The 25141-nt window shown below is 33.9% G+C and overlaps 2 long non-coding RNA genes across 8 annotated transcripts in view; one reads left to right on the top strand and one right to left on the bottom strand.

Moving 5' to 3' along the window:
* Positions 1–6453: 6453 nt before the first annotated feature.
* Positions 6454–25141, top strand: part of LOC107850473 — a 30909-nt gene continuing 12221 nt past the window's right edge. For 2 of the 7 annotated variants that reach the window (XR_007047996.1, XR_007047992.1), the window contains exons 1-5: positions 6456–6693; positions 8643–8715; positions 9882–9954; positions 10117–10182; positions 10773–10906. This is a non-coding gene — a long non-coding RNA (uncharacterized LOC107850473). Of the gene's footprint in view, positions 6694–8642; positions 8716–9881; positions 9955–10116; positions 10183–10338; positions 12549–25141 lie in introns of those variants that run through there. The other 5 variants (XR_007047994.1, XR_007047995.1, XR_007047993.1 and 2 more) reach the window with 5 other exon arrangements.
* Positions 18570–20408, bottom strand: LOC107850474. The gene is made up of 3 exons (XR_001668610.2): positions 20167–20408; positions 19094–19185; positions 18570–18920 (listed from the first exon to the last, which is right to left on the bottom strand). It is a non-coding gene; the product is annotated as an uncharacterized LOC107850474 (long non-coding RNA).

Genomic DNA, 25141 nt, shown 5'->3' with positions numbered 1-25141 from the left:
GGGATTTTCAGTGATGAATTTTAATAACTTTCCAGGGGCAATTTGGTATTTTTCCACAGCCCTAATCAGTCCTAAACACAAAATTAAGCCCTAAAAGAGCACTAATTGCTCATTATTTCATTATTCACTCGCTTTCTCTCAAGATTAAGTTATTCTCTCTCAAATCAACAAAACCCTAGCTTCAAGAATCAAGAATAATCCTCCAAGAACTCATCTTCTCAAGTATGTTAGGTGTTCATCCTTGGGTTTTCTTCCACCCTTGGAATTCAAGAACCCTTTTTAAACTACAAGTTTATAATTTCATGATTTACATGTTGGAATTGGACTGTGTTCATGTGTGAATTGATATTTGAAATTTTAATTCCATGATTACTTATAAATTTCATGAAAACTAGATAGTTTGTGCGTTGATTTATGTGATCTTCATGTTGAACTCTTGAACTACAAGTTGAATTAGTAGCCATGATATTATTATATGTTTATTGTTATATGAGATAATCATGCTTCCCAAGTGTTTGATAAAATGCTCGTGTGAATTGGATAGTGCTATCATGACATGTTATTATGTGTTTTCATTCATGTACAAGTTCATGTATGTCAAGTGTTTGACAAAATGTCTAAGTGAATATATTGTTAACAAGTATCTATTATCATGCTTTTCAAGATCATATCATGCTTTACTTTCCAATATTATCGAGTCCTGAGGGTATTTAATATTCGAAAATCTAGTTGTTTACCCAGAACTACAGTAGTTACAGAAGAGTCTCAGTAATATCACGATCAGTAGTACTCAGTCAGTACAGAAGTCAGTTAAACTCAATGAACTTAGTCCAGTTCAGTCAGTTAACATAATCAGTAATAGTTCAGCCCATCCTAGTATAGTTTAGCAATCAGTTCAGTATATATTCAGTTGAGAGTGGGATATAACACCGAGTGAACCCAAGTATGGGGGCTCACCTGCCAGTAGAGGGTGTGATCCTTAGAAACAGTCCTTGCATTCTAGAACTACGTAGCCAGCGTAGGTTGAGATATCAACCTGCTAGTTGAGGGTTGATAAGGTGTTCTACCTGCCAGTTGAGGGTACCACCATTCTTATTCAGGGCACCTGCCAGATAAGGGTGACTCTTCATCTTGTCTTTACTTGTGGCACGGTAATGACACCCTGCCAACTGGGGTTACAGGTGTGACCCCAATTAGTTCAGAAAGAGGCATGTCGGTTAGATGATTACCTCCCACAGTTTCAGTTTTTGTCTCAGCATAGAACTCAGTTCAGTTCTATAGAATTAGGATTATCAGAAGTAATCACTTAGTTATCAGTAATACAGTTATCAGAAATCTCAGATATCAGTTACTCAGTTATTAGAACTCAGTACTCAGTTTCAGTACAGACCTCAGATACAGCAAATATGTATATACGCAGTATTGCATACTCAATGTTTTACAGTAGTTTCAGTTACCCATGTACTCTTATTCAGTTACTTTATAACATCTAGCCAATTATTGTTCATGCATATGAACCCTTGCATTCAGCCTTCCTCATCTAGTATACCAATATATTCCACGTACTGACACATACCTTTTTTTTGTATATGATGTCTGATATCATAGGTTCGGATGCTCAGGTTCCTGACTGCGCTTAGCCAGATTCAGTCAGTAGTATCAGATTATAGTAGTGAGTCCTCAACTATCGAGGATATTCTTTTATTTCAGTATTATAGTAAATTTAGTATTTTAGTAGCCGAAGTTAGCTGGGGGCTTGTCCTTTCAACTCCATATTCAGATAGTTCAGATAGAGCCTTTTCAGACTAAATTAGTTCAGACAATATTCAGTTTTTAGATATTGTTATAGTATTTCCATTAGTATTGAGTATTTGATTTCAGATTGTTTGAACCTTATGGCATTTACATCCAACTTATATATTTTAGTTTCAGTATTATTTCTTGGTGCTCACAACAGGTACTAGTCATGGGTTAGCTTGTGGTCCTTCGGGGTTGTAAGCACCGTGTGGCATCCGAGGTGCAGACTTGGGACGTTACACTCACCTTTGTAATCCTCACAATTGGAGCAGCAAATGTTTAAAATTGCTTATACTCTGGTGATAAATAAGTTGTTAATGGTGATAAATAAGTTGTCAATCTCTACTTGCGGCCGAAGTGGATTCTTGCTTGAACGTCTCAAAGAAATAATAACTATTTACAAACTTTAATAAAAAAGTTACAAAAAAAATAAAAACTAGAAAAGCTCAAAAGAAAGAGGAGGATGAAAGAATTCAGACTCAAGAACTAATTGATCAACTTAGTAGACGAATTACTAGTTGATGATAAAAGAGCTTAGGAATCAATAAACTAAAAATAATGGATCAAACCTTAAGCAAATTGGAGTTTAGGAGTGTTAAAATACATTTGGAAACTCAATTTGGCATTGGGTAGTCTTGAAATGTGTTTTGGAGGTTGAAATGCGTTGGTCTGCCTTGACCAAAATTTGGGGACCTACTCCAGCAGGTTAGGTGCAGGTCTAGTGTACTTTGGGATCAAGTGAGGGGCTGGTTACTGGTCTCAGGCTGCAGCACCTCCAGCGCAACTTGGGCACACGTTGGCTGCCCCATGCTTGATGAATTGCCAAAAATGCCCTTCTTAATGTCCTTTGTGTCCTCTTTTGTTGGAATATCCTTAAATGCCCAAGTTCAAACACTTTTTCACTACTTTTCTTCCTTTTATTTGGATTAAATGCCAAAATTTTTTGAAAAATTCAACATGAAGATAGCAATTTCTTCAAGAACACACCAAGAACATCAATCTTTCTAAATTTTTCACTAAAGCTCGAAATGAGTTAAAATTTTAAACGTAAACACTTTTCAACATTCTCAACTCATTCCAGACGTAATTTTGCCCAAATTCCTCACCCAACACTTCAAATCTAGCAACCAACTGCAAAATCTTTAATCCAAGCTTGCAACAAGGATAGAACACTCAAATAAGCTTTGATTTGGCTCAAATTTGATTTATTAACTCGTAGAGTATTAGAGAGCACAAATCTAACACTAGAAACACAAGGAAAACACAAAATCAAAAACTCAAAATTTGACCTAAGAACAAAAATATGGATAATGAATTTTTGGGGGGATTTTTAATTTTTGACACCATTTTTTTATTGATTTTCAACATAACAAATCCAACATTGACTTTGTAGGAACGAAACCAAGCTCCGCTCTGATATTAAATGATACGACAGTAATCTACAATGACGAGAACAAACACAAATACTAACGAAACAATGAAATTAATACACAAAAAGTAAAAGGATAAAAAAGAATAGATGATAGAAAAATAGGCACAAGAAGATAATAAAAGGAAAACCAAAGGGTGTATCAAACCCATAGACCTCCCGAATTGATTACCAACGAGCATCTAGCTCTTATGTTGATCGAAAGGGGGATCGAATCTTCCTTACAACCACCGTTTCTAAACAAGGTTCAATATTGGCTTTTCCAAACACTCAACACTCTCAATGGAGTTTTCATGAATTCACCAATATTATTAAATAAAACTAACTAAGGAAATAAGACTAGCTATCAAGTATTTATAGTTTAGATAAATATTACATAATTAGGGCCTAAAAGTGACCCAAATGCAAGAAAAGGCCTACTAGGGACTGTTTTGACCCGCTCTTGAAAGGCTAGAGTGGATCAAAGGCAGATCCAAAGTGCCTTCATGCATGTCCCTTCCAAGGACTTTTTAGCCCCATTTTGAACTCTTTCGACCTCGTCAAAGTCCTTTGACCCTCCATAATGGTAATGTTCACCCATGTGACATCTTTTAAAAGCACTAAGGTGTCATCAAGCACCTCGAGCATCATACGTGTCCCATCCAAATGTCTGTAGGAAATTTGGCTTGTATTAGGTGCCACTAATGAAATATGCTAAGTTGGAAATCTCCCAAAGGGGTCTTCGGGATTTTTCCGAAACCACATTCTGGAGCTAACATGGTTTTACAACAATAATATACCTATTATTTAACTTAAAATTTAAATCACGAAAGTTTAAAATTTCTTATATGTTTTAAAACTTTACAACCAGTAAAATTAACACATGATGTGGCGTGGAACATGATACTTTTGATGCTTAAAACTAGGAATTTATGCATGAACTTAGGTTATTTTGTTAGATATAATGCACTTTGATGCGAATTGTAGGTAAAACAGGTTTATAACATTATTTGAATGAAAAGAGGAGAAAAATGCCTGAAAAAAACCTACTCCGATCTATATACGAGTCTACTATTGAGTCGTAACCATTCGTTACAACTCGTATGCTGAATCGTATAAGGAACAAAACCAAAAGTCAAATCAAGAAACCAAGTATGAAGAAGATACGACTTAAGTATCCCAGTCGTTAGGCAGGATACGAATCCTATGCTGAATCCGTGAGCATAACAGCATCCAAGCTACTATCCAGGAATTGAAGTATCAGTAGGATACGAGTCAAAAGTTTGAGTACGACTCATATAGGGATATCGTATACCAACCATTGTTCAAGATCAAAAATTACTGAAGTCTCAGGTGGATACAGATCAAGGATATGATTCGTATACGTAGTTACGACTCGTAAGCCGAAGTCGTAAGCTGAACAGAGAATTGAAGCCATGGGAAGATTAGACACTGGAATGGTTACGACAAGGTAGGGTACGACTCATAAGCTGAGGATACAAGTGAAGATCGAGTCGTATCGACTGCCGACTTAACTCTACCTTTCCCATTTTTAATAGGATTTTTATGTTATTTTGAGATACTATAAATGCCCTAGGGTTTATCTTTAATTAGGTTACGCGTAGTGATATTCTTTTACACGCAATTAAATACTTCTACAATTATTCTTGTGATTTGAGGGTTTTATTTTATTAAAGACTTTGGAGGTTATTTATCTTATTCTTGTGCAATTTATTTTATGTGTTCATTATTAATAATCATAATTTCTTACACAAACATAAGCGACTAATCTCCTTAGCTAGGGTTGTGGGAATCCTGAAGGATTAGTTACATAGAGAAAGTGTGACACTTATATATTCTAGGGTTATACATGTGTCCTAATTCTTCTTCACTACAATTGATTTCAAGTAATTGCAACATCTTGAGATGAAAGCCTGTATTCGCATTCTTTCGATAACCAAGAAGCTTGTGATTGGAAAAAGAAGATTAGGACAGTAGTTTGGGATTTCTACCTCTACCTTATATCCCCGCATTCCATATTATCACTTGATCCGATAACTAAGGATCAAGTGAATTGAGTTTGTAGCAAGGGATAACAAGGTAACACTCCACGATGATAACCAAGTCTAAGGGTAAAATTTATAACCAAGTCTAAGGGTAAAATTTATCTTTGCGCTCAAAAGGCTGCTGTTAATACCTATCTTGTAAGCTTTACATGCAGAGCACTAAAGGAGTAGGTTGATCACGAGAAGTCTACGGAGTTGAAAAACCAGGGGTAACACAGACCTAGCGTTCGTCTCCTATTGATTATAACTCAAAAGCCCTCAAGAATTGGTTACTCTTTGCTATTGATAACAAAATCGCCCCTTATTTACTTTCCTGCACTGCTCGAGGATTAAACCAAGGCAAGCAACTGCTCATGTTTTTCCTGTAGGATAAACCCCAACCTAGTTGGGATATTATATTTGCATCGACCGCATTATCCTTCCTATTGAGGTATAATTTTGGGCGACATCGACATTATAGCGGTTGTTGTAGGCAGCTTGGAAAAGAAGATCAACGACAGCTCGTAACCTTTTTCTCGAGGATATGCAATTAAAAAGTGACAAATAAATTTATTAATTAAGTAGAGTCTTTTAAATTTAAAAATTAATTAAAAGTGATAATTTTTTTAATATTTTTGTGCCAACAACTGTATAAGTTGTCTCAACAGCTATTTATCTCAATAACTATCAAAGTTTATTCGACAATTATGTAAAATTATTTGACAACTATGTGAAGTTATTAAGAGCGACTTTATTTGTTTTTAACTTAATAATATTGTGAAAACCACTTTTATCACTTTTAATTAATTGAATAGTTCATAGGTTGCCTGATGCGTAGGTTGAACAACTCATATCTAAAGCACGATTACAGATAGCAGAATAAGTTGGAGGATGCACTGACAATACTAGATATTTCTACTAATATTACTACTATAATGTGTGAACCTCGAACACCCGTTATGGATATTTTACAGGCTGATAAGAATAGAGGGTTACCACATCAAAAAATTAGGATAGTGACGTCTACTCAGACGTCAATGTTGTGTAACATTAATAGTTCTATTTATCAGAATGTAAATAGCTATACCGGGGCAACTACTATTGCTGTCAGTGTGTGTATAATGGTTCCATCATAGGTAACCTCCTTATAGACATTGATATTATTACTACTATATAGAAGAGCCAAGCAAGGGACGACCAAGGGCATAATGGCCATTTCGCCCTTTGGTAAAAAAGTTCCAAAACTTTCTATCATCTCCATAACTGATCCTCATTCAATCTTTACTCTTCAGATATATCTCTTTTCTCTGGAAGATATTCAACGCCGCTTCGTGTAGCAATTTTTGGTCAGGTTTTCTCAGCTTCAGCTATACCGTGGAAACTTTATCATGGTGAATCGAACAGTTATTACGAGTTTCAACTATGCCATTGAAAAATTTAATGGTATTTCCCTCATCTTCTCCTAGCTGTTTCTCTGCTCTTGCGTCCAAATTAGGAAAAAAGTTGAAATATCTCTTCTTGCGTAGAAATTTCATGCTTTTCTTTTATCTTGTACAATTTTGATTTATATTTTCATGCGGATCTGAATCTCTGAACCTTTAATTTTATTTTGGTTCTTTCATATTTTTGTTCTCTCCTCCTTAAATTTTTATATGGTTATTTCATATTTCTGGACTCCGATCGTGCACTTCAAAGATACTTCATCAAAGAAATTGTTTTCTATCTTCATGTTCAAAAGTCATGTAAAGATCAACGAAAAAGGTAAACTTAATGATATGTAAAGAAAAAAAATTTTGGGTTTGTTAATTTTATACTTCATTGTTTCTCCTTCGCAACTTGTTACCATATGTTTTGAAATTATTTTAACTTGTATTGTGAAATTAAGCTGAAATTTTTTTTTGGACTGCTACATATATGTCTGTCGCAGTAGCATCTACTCATTACTTCTCCCTCTTTTTACCCTTCGAACCATAAATTTTGTATGTTCGTCAATTTCGTTATTCACTGTTGTAGATTTTTTTATCTTTGATTGGTGATGGTGTGAAACTCAATAAAGTTTATTTATTCCCCTGACTCTTTCCCTCTCTATTTTTCCCTTCATTCTCAATATAATATCATGACATATTACTAGTATTATTTTTTGTAATGTCTACTTTCTATTTTAAACCAACCATTATTGGAATTTTTTCTCCGACCTCATTATACTGATTGAATTTTTGATTTTTTTCTGATCTGCAGTGCTAATTTGTGGATCTTGAACTACTTTCTGGTATTGAAACTGCAAGTTTGTGCCTCTTTGAATTAATTTTACTAACATTTCTCTTTTTCAAGATTATGTATGGAAAGGGAGTTTAGATTTTTAGTCTTGAAAAAATCTCACTTTATGAGCCAACTTTTAGAGGTTGAGTTTGATATTGTCTAATGCTTTAGCATCATATCAAAATCGTCCATCCCAAAAACTGTTTTATATACTATAGGGCCCCAATCTCAGTATTGTTTTTCCTTCTTTATTCCTTCCTAGGAGTTCCTATCAAATTAGTGACTTGAAGTATCTTACAATCAGGGCGAATAAGAAATATGTATGTGTATGTATAAGCTTTGACACAAAGAAGCAGTGAGACAAAGAAAATTTAATTACTTGACCATTGAAACAATGCACACACATAAACTAATACTGAAGGCTATGGTATTTATTTCTGTGAGGTATTACAACTGTAAACTATGGATAAACAAATTTTCTTTGAAGTTTTAATCCATTTCCCTTCCTACTTCCTTTTGCTCTTCAGAAAAGGCCATCGATATAGTATTCACATACGTAGTCCTAGCATGTGTGATCTTGTCATGCTCCAAAACATATCATCTTTGAATGGAAAAAGAAACAGAATTCTTTGCCTTGATATATATTCTAAAACAGGAGTGTGGTCCTTGTCGTCAAAATACTTTTGGTGTCTATAGCAATCTTGCAGCAACTTATGCTGTCTTGGAAAGGTAATGTCATTTTTGAAAATGTTGCCTTTAGTACTTGAATGAACCTTGTTGATTAATCCGCTAATTTATTAAAACGACATTGCATATATGCTACTTTTCTTAAAAAATTCTGAAACTATTATCCCCTAATTGATTAGCTTTCATTTTGGGAAGAGTTATTATAATCGCTCTTTACTACTTATGGTATCATGTTTCTTCTGCTGGGATTTTGATTAGAAACCACAACTTCTGTTTTCAGTTTCTCTCCCTCTTTCTAAAAAGATTGGATATTATTCCTTGGGGTGTTTGTCTATCTCTCTTCATCATCTTCTTATCGATTTCCTATGTATTCGTCAATTTGACAATGAATAGTTATTGTTGGTTACTATTTAATTTGAACTCATGGCTCTGTCAATCCCTTGCAGGAGGATCGGTCTATGCGATTTGAACTCATTCATGAACTTTGAGTTGTCGTTGAAAGCATAGAAATCCTGAGAGGTAATTTCTAGTTGTGATTCTTCTTTATACTTTCCGATTTAGCGGAACTTGGTGTTTAGGGTACTTATTTGTTACTTGTAAAGATGGGCTTCTTTAATTTCCAATCAATTAAATATGGTGTACAATATTGTGGGTTGGCATATAGAGGCGATTCTATGTACTGAAACTCAATAGATGGTGAGTTTATTGATTTTTTAGTCAACTAGGTAAACAATTCTCCCATGTTTTCGCATGTTTAATAAGAATGTGTTTTGATGATTAACAAATTCATCTAGAGTCAATCCGTTAGATCAGTCCTGACCTTAATTAGAAGCTCAGGAATAAGGGCTATGCCCTTTTACCTTCTCCACTTAATTACTAAATATAGTTCATTTGGTGCAAAGATCGAACCTCAGACCGAATTCACATTCTCTCAACTTTTGTGAATTGCCAGCTAACCTTGGGAATAGTAGATGGGTTTGTCTAGCTAATTAAGCTACTATACTTATCTTTTTGTGTTTGCTGATGATTTAATCATTAAATTATAACTTCAATGATAGAAGTTATATATAGTCTTGTTTATTTGAATAGTAGCTTAGTTAGGCCAAGTGAAAATATAGTATTCATACATCCAATTTGCCAGATATTTTTGTTTCCTGAAATATTAAGATTCAATTTTAAACACAGAAAGAAATGTATGTGTATTAGCTTTCTATTCATTTTATATGACACTATTTTTTTATAATTTTATTTTGAAAAGAATATCACTTTTTTAGATTTCAAAATTACGTATTCTGAGGGGATAGAGTAATTTAAGTAAAATTGATTATTTTAGAATTTGCGGGATCCCATCCAACCGCGAGGATGATTTCTCATATAATCACTCAACTAATAGTTATTATCTTATAAAGTCACTTTTTTGTTGAAAAGAATTGGAATAAGGAAGGAAGACGAGTTTCTGAAATCAAAATGATTTTGAATTTGAAGATCCTGTTAAGATTTCTATTAAGACCGATGTTGAGATCCTGGATATTCCTTTACCAGAGCTGCAGGGCTTAAAAACTCTCAAAGTTGCTTTTTGTCATGCTGTCAAGGATGAAGTGAGTGCTAAAAGGCATTCTTTATGCTTATATGACACACTTTTACCTCGTATTATGGTAATATAATCTTGGATTGACCATTTTCAGGCGACTATTCATACTATCAGATTGCCAAAGCCAAAGTACCATACGAGATGTTCTTAATGACCTAAAAACAAAGGTACTTTGGAGTTTTCGTGTGCTTTAGAACTGGATTCCTTTGAACTTTCTCCCCCTATCCACAAATAAGTATTAAGTCTACAACATACGTTGTGAGAGATGGAAAAACCAAACTTGTCTGTTCTGTTGCAAGATACTCATCTCATCTCTTGTTATGGTACAGGTTGAATTATCACAGCCAGATGTTGAACTAAGATTACTGGAAGTGTTTTACCGCAAGATATATGAGGTACCATGGTGTTGCATAACTTCCTTTTATACCGTGGTTTTGCGTCTTCTAAGATGCTTCTCACTTCTCAGTACTCAGATCAGTTCACTGGTCATAAATTTGATCTTTTTACTTATTTGTTTGTTTTCTAAATGACACTGTTATATGGTGCTGAAGACGATAGAGGATAACCCAGAAATTGTTAGACTAACAAAGAAGAGTATCATGCACGTCTCTCAGTGTATGTATGTTCATAGAACAATAATGTTGTTGTACATATGTGTGTGTATTTACTTGAACAGTGGATATATGTTTTGTTGAAGGAGCTAAATTAATTCATTAGAGGACTTGATGTAACTGTGTTTTCCAATTTGCTCCTACGTAGCATTTGTAACCTTGCATCCATCTTCTTACTGCAGATATTTTCCCCTTAATAAAAGCATTGAGAACATAAATAATTTTCTAAAAATACCTATTTTACGTGGCACAGTAAATGTCGCTTGTATGACTGTTTGGGTTTTGGAGTTACCTTATTGCTGCTTTTATTTTTCATTGAAATGTCATCCAAACATTCAATTTTTCTATAGTGACAGTATTATCTTTTGCTCCAGAATAACATCTGGAAGTTCGCAAAAAAGGGTTTGACAGTGGGGAACTGCTTCTGAATTAATAGCCTAGGTTGCGGTTAACATCTATAAGTTTCCAGGTTGAGGATAACATCTGCAAGTCCACCAGTCTTGAAGTGGTAAGTTCATTCTTGCATATTTTACTTGGTGGTGAATTGCTTTTGATTTAATAACCTAGAACACATCTCACTTTTGCTTTTGCATGTGTTACAAATTCATTCTTGCATATTTACTTGGTGGTGAACTGCTACTGATCTAATAATTTAGACCATTTCTCATTTTGATTTTACTGGCTAAGTGGAAAAGACCTAGATAATCATCCACCAGAACCGTGTTGCAGAGACATTTGTCTTTCCAAGATCTTATATAGGGTCCATTCCTCATTGTGAAGTGTTTATGCTGAGAGAATTCCTCCCACAAGTTGCATATGTTTTTCCAGCCTCCAACCTACTGATTATTCATGAAATTCATGAAACTATTATTCCAATTTGAACAAGGATTGTTAATTTTCTAAGGATGAGCTGATTAGCTTTCTGAGATGGAAATTAGTGAAGAGAGTGCGGGTATTTTAAGCAATAATTTTCTGCAATTAAATATCCAGGTTAATTGGCATGTTCGGAATAAAGTTTCCTTTTGTTAGTTAAATTCAATTTACTGGCGGTTTTGTGGTGTTTCGATGCTTTAAAATCTCATTAGTAGCTTGCTACGGCATTTTAAAATGTTGTTTAAGCTTAGATTCAAAGTATTTTCAATTTGATCAACATGGAAATAAAATGATTTATTGCATAAAAGTTGGTATGAACAGAAGTTATGAAGAAACATTAGGGAGCCTACTTAACAATGTCCAGTTTGAGAAGCTTCTCTTGACACATTTTGAGAAGAAGTGCTTTAATAGTTTGTCAAGTATATTGTCCTTTGATAATATAGCAACAGCGTCGTCAGAATAAAGAGAAAGCTTTTGAGAATTTTATAGAATGTTTATAATCACATTCTCTATTAGTAAATAGGTTACTCTTAAACTGATGCATCTAATGTAATTATGATAGTGTGATTCTCTAACAATGTTCTATACATTTGTTATTTGTTTGTGCTCCATAGATTGTATTTCATTAGATACACATTACATGATAGCACTGACCTACTCACATGCAAGCTTTGACCGGAGGAATATTAGCTGTCCAAGTGTTTATGGTCAGCACGAATTTGGTAAGGTTCTCCTGAATATAGTTCCCTTAGTTCTTGTAACAGCGTATGCATTGCTGGTGGTTTAATTTGAAAGGGTTCATTGTAAACTTGCCTTGTGCAATGTCCACAACGGAATGGTAGGGAAAAGTTTAGAGGCCATATAGGGTGAGTTCAGGATTCAACTGTTGAGGAGCTTTTTGAGTTAAAAGACAGAGAGCAAAAAGCGTGAGGCCCAAAAGCCTTGAGGTACGCTAAACGGGCAGAGCTAAAGTGGACAATACCTTGACAGTTAGGCCTGGAAAGTATCAAAAGCTATATTTAATATTACCCTCAAAGAAATGACACATTAAATTCCAGCAAAGAGACAATAGGTTTTCACAAAACAGACTAATATTAATCTTAGAAATCAATAAAAGGGAAGTTGGAATAAACTGTACCTGGGACAAGGTTCATCGTATGACAGCAGGAGCATTTCACACTGGTCGGCCCACGTGGATGCATAAGTAATGTATGGCAGCCTCCACATAACACTTAAGGCGGCCTAAATCCAAACAACTGCCACAAACTTGAAAAGAATAAAGACATAATATAAGAAGAAAATACCGAATACATGCAGATAGATTATATAGACTATGAATTAGAAAGTGAAGATAGTATATATGAAATTTCAGAAAATGAAACAGATAATGAACTAGATAGCGAAATAGATGAATCAAATGACTGAAGAAGATATAAAAATAATAACAAAGGAAGAATATTTAAATGATGAAGGAACGGAACAAAAAATAATATTTGACAGTAATATATTTGATGAAATAAACGAAAAAGAATATTTAATACTTTTGAACACAGGACAAGAAGAAAATTATATAGCAAAATATCTAGTAAAAAATGAAGAAATAAAAACAGACAATAATATATGCCCAGACTTACCAAGAAGTTTAATAAATAATAAAAATCTAGCAGAAAAAGAAATAATATTAGGAGTTAGAAAAATAAAAATAGAATTCGAAGTAAAAGAAGAAATGCAAAAAGCAGATATAATATTAGGAATAAAATGGTTGGAACAAGTAAAACCATATAATATAGAACATACACAATTAACCTTAACATATAGCCAAGAAAAGTTATTCTTAAAAAGAGCCTTAACATGAAATGAAGATACATGTATTAATGAAGATAGTAGTAGAAGGATATTACAGTAGATATTATACGCCCATGATAGATACAGGAGCAGAAGCTAATTTATGTAGATATAATTGCTTACCAGAAAGCAAATGGGATAAACTAAAAACACCAATAATAGTCAAAGGATTTAATAATGAAGGAAGCTTAATTACTTATAAAGCTAGGAATGTAAAAATACAAGTATGGGATAAGATATTAACAATAGAAGAAATTTATAACTATGAATTAACATCGAAAGATATACTTTTAGGAATGCCATTTTTAGATAAATTATACCCACATATAATAACCAAAACAGACTGGTGGTTTACAACACCATGTAAACAAAAAGTAAGAGCAAAAAGAGTTAATAATAAAATAAGAAAGAAAACTGACTGGATAAAAGGAAGTGAAAAATTACACAAAAGTTAGAAAATATAAACAATACTGAAGATACAGTAGAACTAGTAGTATTTTCGATAAATAAAACAGAAATAACTATATTTTCAATTAATAAAATAGAAATAATTCAGAAAAAATTAGAACAATTATATAGTGAAGATCCATTAAAAGGATGGGAAAAACACAAAACTACCATAAAAATTGAATTGATAGATAAAAATAGCATAATCACACAAAAACCATTAACATATAATTTTGATGATTTAAAAGAATTTAAAATGCACATAGATGAATTATTAGAAAAACAATATATACAATAAAGTAATAGTAAACATAACAGTCCAGCATTTATAGTAAATAAACATAGTGAACAAAAAAGAGGAAAAAGTAGGATGGTTATTGATTATAGAAATTTAAATGCAAAAACTATAACATATAATTACCCAATACCCAATAAGATATTAAAAATAAGACAAATCCAAGGATATAATTATTTTAGCAAATTTGATTGTAAATCAGGATTTTACCACCTAAAGCTAGAAGAAGAATCTAAAGAATTAACCGCATTTACGGTACCACAAGGATTTTATGAATGGAACGTGTTACCCTTTGGATATAAAAATGCACCAGGTAGATACCAACATTTTATGGATAATTATTTTAAACAATTATCTAATTGTATAGTATACATAGATGATATATTATTATATACAAAAACTAAAGAAGAATATTTAAAATTATTAGAACAGTTCACAGATATAATAGAAAAATCGGGAATAAGTCTAAGCAAAAAGAAAGCTGAAATTATGAAAAACCAGATAGAATTTTTAGGAATACAGATAGATAAAAGTGGAGTAAAAATGCAACAACACATAGTACAAAAAATTATAAATTCTAAAGAAGAATTAGATACAAAAAAGAAATTACAATCATTTTTAGGATTAGTAAACCAAGTAAGAGAATATATTCCAAAATTAGCAGAAACCTTAAAACCACTGCAGAAAAAATTAAAAAAGGATATAGAATATAACTATGATGAAAAAGATAAAAAACAAGTTCAAAAAATAAAATTACTTTGTAGAGAATTACCAAAATTGCAATTTCCAGATGAAAATAGAAAATTTATATATATAGTAGAAGCAGATGCAAGTGAATATAGTTACGGAGGAGTACTTAAATATCGATATGAAGCAGAAAAAATAGAACATCATTGTAGATATTACTCAGGTACGTTCAACGAAACAGAAATAAAATGGGAAATAAATAGAAAAGAGTTATGTTCATTATATAAGTGTTTATTATCATTTGAGCCATATATTGTATATAACAAATTTATTGTACGAACAGATAATACACAGGTACGCTGGTGGCTAACAAAGAAAATACAAAATTCAGTTACAACAAAAGAGATTCGAAGACTAGTTTTAAATATATTAAATTTCACATTTACAATTGAAGTGATCAGTACTAACAAAAATGTTATTGCAGATTACATATCAAGACAAAGCTACACAGACTGAAATAGTAGAGGAAGATACTCTAGAAAAAATACTTAACACCCTAACTACGCTTTCAATGAAAGTGGACAGTATGGGTAATGAGATAGAAAAGCTAAAGACTAATGAAGATAAACTGAAGTCTATAGCTACAAAACAGCTAACTCAGCAGTGTGCAGAGCTATGTCGATCGGAAGACATTAAAAATTCAGAGCTAGAAGGAGACGTTGGGACACTCCATAAAACCCATAACATTTATCAATCTACTTCTGCAGGTACAAGCAAAGGAGTTAATAAGCCAAGATACCAGAATGCAAATATGAATAAAATATTCGAAAAACCATTTACCCCAAAAGCACAAAAAGACCATTTATTTATACCCCCACAAGTTAATACCTACCGAGATAGCCTAAGCCAAGACAAAAAAGTATACAACTATACAGCCCAGAAATACATAGAAAATATATACAGAGTACAAACCTTTCTAAACCATAACCCCAGAGCTACAGATATCAAAGAACCAAATACCAATTATATAACCCAAAAATTACAAGGATACAACAAACTGATAGCACTACCTAAAACTAACCCAAGCCTAGTTAAAACTTGTTTTGACTATGGACTACTAAATACCATATACACCCAAGACGGAGAAGAGCTAACAGCTATGGAGGAATTATATAAGATATTCACTACCTATAAAAGAATAACAAAAAGAACTTTATTTTATATAAAGTGTTATACTGCACCAGCAGAGATATTATATGATGAGATAAAACCAGTGATACAAGTAGTAAAGATAGGACTAACAAGAGATATGATTATACCGGAAGATATATCGCAACAACCGAAGATACCTAGAATAGAGATACCAGATTTTTACGCAAATAAAAGACTTATTGGATTAGCTACGATCATACAAGAATTAGCAAATAACTACGCTAACGGAAATCCAATATGGAGCTACTATTCAAGAGACCACCAAATGATATATTCAAATTCGAAAGAACTAAGACAAGCAGATATGGAAGACGTAAGACAGTGGATATTGACACTACTCAACCCAGAAAAACAATCTACCGCACGAGCAATAAAAAAGGGATTTATTTCAGACGGACTACTAACAAGATACTGTAAGATAATCGGACATAAATATCCAGACCACCAATGTTCGAGGTGCAATGGAGAAGATAATATTATTCCAGAGGTACATCTAGAATGAAAAAGATAAAATGCCAGCTGGAAAGATAAGATACAGAGCAATAATGGAGCAGATGCAGAGCAATAATGGAGCAGATACAGAGCAATAATGGAGCAGATACGACAAAAACCAACGGAGACAAGATACTGTACAGAAGCAGAATTATTATACGAAAGTCTTGAAATGTAATTAATTAGCATTTACTTTAAGTTAGGTAGTTTTTGACTTTTTAGGCTTTAGTTTTAGTTTCAAAAATTAAAGGAGCTTTACGTAGATTAGAAATTTAGGAAAAGTTAGATGGGGATAGACCCCACTTTTTTGACTTTTATTACTTTTTAGAAACAAGGAATATGTAAAGAATCATATTTTCGTTCTATAAATACAAAGGCAGAGGGCATTGCGGAAGGCAAGCCTGCAAAGCCTTCTTTTGAAGCAAATCTCACTCTCTCCATTCCACAAAAAAAAAAAAAATACTCAGTTAATCAGATAAATATACTCCAATGGAAAAAGCTATGGAACAACAAAACTCAGAAATAACAAAGCTACCGGAACAGGTATATCTATTTATGATTATGAATAGCTAATTTCATAATTCCCAACAATCATGATATGATAAAATAAATTCATATTAGTTACTTTATAGTAGAATTATTCGAAGAATAATATGTTAAGAAGTTTATTAACAAAGAGGAAATGGAGAAATATCCCTAAGGACTATGCCATCCTAAAGGTGAAACCATTGAGGCAAGAAGCCGTGGCGGGGAGTAACCAGAGTAGAGGCGCTGTTTAAGGGAAAAAGTATCCGGATTACCATGTTAATAGTGACGGAAGAACATATTATTTAAGAATAATCTAGTATATAGTAAGCCAATATGACCATATTTTGTTGTGTACGTGATTGAAGGGAATATTTTGAAAAAAGCAAATTTATGAAAATGAAGGATAATATATCTGATGTGATGGTAGATAAATTCAAGATACTTATTTTGTATGCACTTAGAAATATAAAAGTAGCAGATATAAGAAAAATCATATTAGAAAAAGCTTTTGGTGAAAATTATATGACTAGAGTAAGCTATATACCACAACTACCTAACTACTCTTATAAATACTTAAGATGATAAGTTACATAAAACCTTTAGAAAGAATAGATAAAAATAAAAATAAATACATGGAAAACAAAGATATAAAATTTCTTAATAAAAATATGCAAAAACTACTAAGACTAAAACAAACAGCTACAAAACAATTTTAAAAATAAGTCATTTAGATTATCTTAAAGTTTTAATATTATATATACTTAAAAACATAGAAATCATAGATATTAAGAAAATAATATTAGAAAAAGTAATAGACTACGAAATTGAAACTATAAATTATCTAGAACAGTTATATGAAGAAATTTACCCAGAAGAATATTATTCAGATTAAAAAATGTTAGAATATATTAGACAAACTAGAGAAAATCAAGAAAATCTAAATAATGAAATTAATTATAGAAACCGAATTAGACAAATAATGAAAGACCTAAAAGAAAAACTAATATGGATAGAAAAAACCTTAGAAAATTTAGAAAAAAGTACATGTGATAGTTTATATAATTTAAAAACCTCACAAAATAATAAATAACATCGAAAATCTAGAATTAGATATATATTATAGCACAGATAGGATAAATTATTATACACGAATTTGTAACTCTACAATTACAACAGGATAAAATAATTAATGAATATATCTTACGAAAAAAGTAAATTATTAAAAGATATTAAAACAAAATATCCACGCACTAATAAAAATAGATTCACTAGAAACCTACTAAATCTATTTAATAATCTATTAAATCTATTAAATCCGCGCACCCCCCTACATTTTCATTTTTCGTTTGGTGGACTATAAGCTCTTCAGATAAGGTATCAGATGCAAGTACATTTTTATTCTCATTCAGCAGTTCCTATGAGAGGAGACACAGCTGATTACTTATGTCCAAATAAGACATGGTCATTGAAGAAGAGCTGAAGTAAAACAATATAAAAACTTCAAGACTCTGGACTGAACCTGCAAAGCTGCAGAATATTCTCAAGCATAAAGGAGCTCTCCTTTAGAAAAGGAATCAAAAGTGTAGTCAAAGCTTGGGCCTTCTTGTGAACGTCAGATGGACAACGACAAAAGGCAGGTAATAGTCCCCAACACCCACGGGCATAAGCCTGTAGTTCTTCTTGAATTACTGATTTTTTAACTTGCAAAAAGAACAAATTTAATTCCAGATGTAGGTAAAGCAACTTTTTGGATGCAACTCTCAAGTCTAAAACAGGAAACTGAGATTTATCCTGACTCCACTCTTCCCGATCAGAGAAAAGATAGTGATACTTCGCTATTTAATTGCCATAGAAAGAGTTACTATTTATCCTATAACCATGCTTATCTGTGAAGTATTAAATTGTACCACTGAGTCAAACATACAAAAGCACAACAACATATGCCTACCTTTTGATGATGCTTGTTCGAAGGACACAACAAGTGGCACCACATGCTTCATAAAGAACCCAAGTGATGATCCACATACATATTTATTTAAAACAGGAATCAACCAACTGTTTGACAAAGAGTAATCCTTCATATTCAGGAAAACTGTTTCTCTGGTCCCATAGCAATAACAGCTGATCCCATGCACTCCTGAAGCTGCGTAGAAAACAAAGAAAGGGAAAGTAATTACAAAAGTTTTAGGTTCATAACGTTTTTGAACAACAACTGTATTTAAAAGATAAGAAAATCATTCTTACTAATAAACCAAAAAAATAAAGTTCCTAACATAATAAAGTGAATAAATGAGCTTCTTGAAACATAAGACTTACATTTTTTGTATCATAAGCACCCCCAGAAGCAACAATCATCCAATCAGCAACTTTAAGTATTATACCCTTCACACAGAAGTCCAAGACCTCACCTAAAGACATAAGATGCAAATACAGTAAGAACAAAGAACTGTGAAAGAGAAAATTGCAAGGGAAGTAGTGACTATTGAAAGCTCTATCGCGGGTTGTCAATGTCTACCTACCCAATTTAAGGAACATAACGAAGAGGATTGCCAATATATGGTCATTTGGGTATTCAGAAGAGCTGAGAAGCATGTATTCAAAGACTAAACAAGTAGCTTTAACTGCTTCAAATTCAGAAGAACTGAGAGCCTCATCATCCACTGTCTGCTTTTTACCGGTCAAAAACTTTTTCCCGTCAATACGACCATTAATCAATTCTTTCAAAATATGACCACAATCTTGGGTCTTTTCACAGGTAGTTGGTTTTGGCTCTGACATTTGGTTTTCATCATAGGCGGTTTCACAGCAACAACTACATCCCCTATTGTAGAATTTATAAATATTATCTCTAGCAATGTAAATAGCCAACAATCACTATCATATGTAAATGTGAGCATCCGGTAGTACGTTATTTCCATGATTGTATAAAACATACATTTGAACCCATTTTCATCAATTGATACAAGTTAAAATAATTTCAAAACAAATGGTAACAAGTTGCGAAGGAGAAACAGTGAAGTATAAAATTAACAAACCCAGAATTTTTTTTCTTTACATATCATTAAGTTTACCTTTTTCGTTGATCTTTACATGACTTTTGAACATGAAGATGGAAAAAAATTTCTTTCATGAAGTATCTTTGAAGGGCACGATCGGAGTCCAGAAATAAGAAATAACCACATAAAAATTTAAGGTGGAGAGAATAAAAATACGAAAGAACCAAAATAAAATTAAAAGTTTAGAGATTCAGATCTGCATGAAAATATAAATCAAAACTGTACAAAATAAAGGAAAAGCATGCAATTTCTACGCAAGAAGAGATATTTCAACTTTTTTCCTAATTTGGACGCAAGAGCAGAGAAACAGCTAGGAGAAGATGAGAGAAATACCACTAAATTTTTCAATGGCATAGCTGAAGCTCGTAATAGCTGTTCGATTCACCATGATGAAGTCTCCGTGGTGTAGCTGAAGCTGAGAAAACCTGACCAAAAATAGCTACATGAAGCAGCGTTGAATATCTTCCAGAGAAAAGAGATATATCCGAAGAGTGAAGATTGAATGAATATGATTATGGAGATGATCAGAGTGTGCTGGAACTTTTTTACCAAAGGGCGAAATGACCATTATGCCCTTGGTCGTCCCTCGCTTGGCCCTTCTATACGTAGTAATAGTAACAGTAATAATATATATATAATTACGGTTGCAAACCAAAAAAAAATAGTTGGTAGGCATTCCAACTCATTTTTCCTTTTACTTTTACTCCACCAAACTAAAAGGAGAAGAATGATGACGGCAGTATGGACAACAATGATAGAGATCATCTTGCAGTATACGGGGTTATGGCCGACAACGTTCTTCACCCTTGTAGCATTGATGGTTGTAACTTACAAAGTTATTTATGGCATTTGATGACTTTGTTCCATCAAAAGACCGTCTCTCCACCTCGACGACATGACGGAAGAGGAACTTAGAGCTTATAATGGCTCTGACCCAAAAAAATCATTGTTGATGGCTATCAAAGGAAAGATCTACGATGTCTCTACCTCCAAGTTAGTTTCTCTCTCTCGCAGAAAAAATATTGAATTTTTTTTTTGGGGAAAGAAGAGCTTATTTACTTTGATTTGATTAATTGTATACCTTATGAATTTGATGATTTGAGCTAGGGCAAGACATGATATAGAAGCTATAGGAATCTGAGTTCGTACCCAAATCCAATTCGCTAGCTCAAATGCTCAAGAACATCATATTAAAGCCAAATGTACAGGATAGGGACTTATTTACAAGGTATCATTAGGGAAACTATATGCACTATAACTAAGCATCAACCTACTTATATATTTTTCCATTAAATTTTTTATTCTTCATGACCCAAAGACTTACAACAGGGAAAGTTACAAATACACAAATTCCTAGCATTTCTAAGGAAAATATCCTTTGATGATTAACACTCCAGATCCTCCGAAGGATTTCACGAATCACAATGCAAAAAATAGTGTAACTGACTAAAATCTTTAATTTTGAACTGCTAGGACAGTAAGAAAGACTGCAAAAACATCATTTCTAGCTGCTAACTAGTCTCCTTAGTCATTCTTCTCATAAAAGAAACTAGTCATAGCTTTGCATACCTCTGTGTTAAGACTTGCTAAAGCCCATAAAAAAATTCTGTTAATTTGCAAAGTAAGAAAGGGTGTGTAACACCCCAACTTGGGATAAGGAGTCCCACATCGGCAAAGCAAAGTAAGAAAGGGTATATAACACCCCAACTTGGAATAAAGAGTCCTACATCGGCAAAACATAAGGGGGATGCTAGGTATATAAGTAAGCAAGTCTTACTCCATAGTGACACGTTTTAAAGCCGTGTGGGCCTGGGCCCAGAGTGGATAACATCACTAGTGGGTTAGGGAGTTACAGGGGTTTCTCGGGCCTTGATGGTTCGGGATTCTCATCACGACCAGGGCCTCGGCTCGGGTCATGACAAAAATGGTAGCAGAGCCAGGTTTTTTATGTTCATATTTGACCTGCTAACAATTTAAACAACTAGTGACATGTTTCAAAATATCAACTTTCATACCTTTCCACCAGTACAACACGTGCAAGTCTTGATACATTTTCGTAGCACCAGGGTGGATAGAGTTTCGCAAGTTGTGAGCCTCCTCAAGAATCAGTTGCCTCACATCACCCACAATGGGAACACACAATCTTCCATGAAGATGTAACACACCTTCACCATCAATAGTGAAAGACTTAACACCACCATTCTGTACTCGATCTCGAATCCCAACAAGATAGGGATCATTATATTAACAAGTCTTAACTTGCCCAACTAAGGACGACTGAACCACCATAACTGCAAGTAACTTGCCAGGCACCGTGTGATCAATTCGAACTCCATGATTTACTAAAGACTCGATATCCATAACCAAAGTTCGTCTTTCATCAGTAAATCGGGCCAAGCTGCCCATAGCCTTTCTACTCAAAGCATCTGCTACTATATTTGCCTTTCCAAGATGATACAAGATAATGAGATCATAATCTTTAAGTAACTTTAACCACCGTCATTGTCTCAAATTCAGATCTCTTTGCTTGAATAAGTATTGCAGACTCTTGTGATCAGTATAGATTTCGCACAACTCATCATAAAGATAATGGTGGTAGATCTTGAGTGCAAATACAACCTCAGGCAATTCCAAGTCGTGAGTTGGATAATTTTTCTCATGGACCTTTAGCTGTCGAGAAGTATACGCCACCAATTTACCATTCTGCATTTAAACACAACCCAATCCAATTCGAGATGCATCACAATAAATAGTGAAACCACTTTTTGCCGTAGGTAAAGTCAAAATTGGAGCCGAAATCAATGCCTTCTTTAATTTATGAAAACTTTTCTCACAGTCACCCGGCCATCGAAAAACCACACCCTTTTGAGTTAAGCATGTCAATGGAGCAACTACCTTTGAGAAGCCCTCTACAAACCTCTTATAATAATTAGCTGAACCTAAAAAGCTATGTATCTCTGTAACAAACAGTACTAGGTCGAGGCCAATCTCGGACTACTTCAATATTTTTTGGATTAACATGAATCCCATCTCTTGACACCACATGCCCTAAAAAGGAAATCGTGCCCAAACAAAACTCACACTTTGAGAACTTGGCATAAAGCTTGTGTTTTCTAAGTGTCTGCAGCGTAACTCTCAAGTGTTGTTCATGTTCTACCTCACTCTGAGAGTAAACCAAAATGTCATCAATGAACATAATAAAAAATTGGTCTAAATACTGTTTGAATACCCTATTCATGAGGTCTGTAAATGTTATAGGTGCATTAGTCAGTCCAAAAGACATCACTAAAAATTCAAAATGTCCATACCTGGTGAGAAAAGCCGTCTTAGTGATATCTTCGGCCTTGACTCTCAGTTGATGATAACCCGATCTCAAGTCAATTTTAGAAAAGTGAGTAGCACACTGTAACTGATCGAATAGATCATTAATTCAGGGCAAGGGATACTTATTCTTGATTGTCACCTTATTTAACTGCCTATAGTCAATGCACATTCTCATCGTTCCAACTTTTTTTTCACAAATAACACAGGTGCACCCCAAGGTGATACACTAGGCCTGATGAATCCCTTATCAAATAACTCCTTGAGTTGAACCTTCAATTCCCTTAACTCAGCAGGAGCCATACCGTAAGGTGGAATAAAGATAGGTTGAGTCCCTGGCACTAACTCAATGCTGAGCTCAATTTTTCTTATCAGAGGTAACCGGGCAAATCATCTGGTAACACATCAATAAACTCCCCAAAAAAAGGAACATTATTTATAAAACTTCCTCTACTCGAGTGTTATGAACGGTAGCAATAAAACCCAAACAACCATGATTAATCATTTATTAGGCTTTTACATAGGATATTATCTTCTCTTGAGTCACATGAATTATACCTTCCCATACTAAAGGTGGTTCTCCAGGAATATCAAAATGTATAAGCTTAGCATAACAATCAACCAAAGCATAACATGATGACAACCAATCCATACCCATGATCACATCAAAATCAGTCATTGGCAACATAAGTAGATCAACTATGGTGTCCTTACCCTGAACAAATATCACACAATCTCTATACACTCTATCCACTGATAAGGTCTCCCCCACTAGGGTCGTAATAATATATGGATCAATAAGAGTCTCAATCCTTCTCTCTAAGAATAAAGCAAAAGATAGGGACACATACGAGTACGTTGAACCAGAATCAATAAGAGAATAAGCCTCATGAGAGTTTATAGTGATAATACCTGTGACCACCGCATTAGATGCCTCGATGTCCTGTCTAGCCATAACAAACAATCTCAGTGGTCCACCTGCTATTTAAGAACCCTGAGCACTCTGTCGATCCTATCCACGAGCACCCTGTGGAGCTACCCTAGCTGGCTGAGTATGAGCATGAGCTCCTTCAATATCTCTCTATATTTGTGCAGTAGTTTGACTAAAACTAGAATTTCCCTTAGGATAAAACTTAGCAATATGCCCTCTTTCATCACAATATAACAAGGACCACTAACTCCAAAACAATGCCTACCATGATTTATATCACAATTAGAACATTTTGGATGTTGTCCGGACTGAGAAGAATTGTTAGTCTTTTACTGCATTTGTTGCGGACCTTGTCTAGCTGGATAACTATTCCTTGAAGGTTGGCCCACTGACTCTGACTGCGTAAGCCTAGATTGTCCAGGATCAAAACCACTCTTGCTCCTAGACGGAGCACCACTAAGCCCACCTAAGTTACGTGTCTTCTTGTTTTCTCGATTAATCATTTCCATCTCATAATAGGACTCAGAACGGAGAGCATGTTAACCATATCAGAATAGGATCCATTACGTATATCCTGTATCATTGGACCATGATAACGAGCCTCAAGTCTATCTCGTCTTACTTTATCCCTCTAATCTGCAACTAAATATAGAATATACCTGGACAACTTAGTAAACTTAACTTCGTACTTAGTGACTGTCATAGATCCCTATCATAAATCATTAAACTGGCGCCTTATGTCATCTTGTTTGCTCAGTGGAATAAATCTGTCCATAAACATAGCTAAAAACTCTGACCAAGTGATTGGTGGTAGCCCTGCTTGTCTGCCCCTCAAAACAGAAGTCCACCAAGCCTCGGGAGACCCTGAGAACAGAAAAGTGGTAAATTCTACACCGCGAGTCTCCTTTAATCCCAAGGTAGACAATATCTTCTCACAGTATTCTAAAAACTTTTGAGACTCAACAGAAGATGGTGTAGCATCAAACTCTAATGGCTTAAGATCCATGAAATTCTTAAGATCCTTGGGTTGACCTACAACTGCAACCAAATGACCAA

This window comes from Capsicum annuum, chromosome 12 (genome assembly GCF_002878395.1).
Source record: "Capsicum annuum cultivar UCD-10X-F1 chromosome 12, UCD10Xv1.1, whole genome shotgun sequence".
In the NCBI taxonomy this organism is placed as follows: domain Eukaryota; kingdom Viridiplantae; phylum Streptophyta; class Magnoliopsida; order Solanales; family Solanaceae; genus Capsicum; species Capsicum annuum.
The sequence above is the reverse complement of the archived record's forward strand: the minus strand, read 5'-3'. Positions and strand labels throughout refer to the sequence as shown.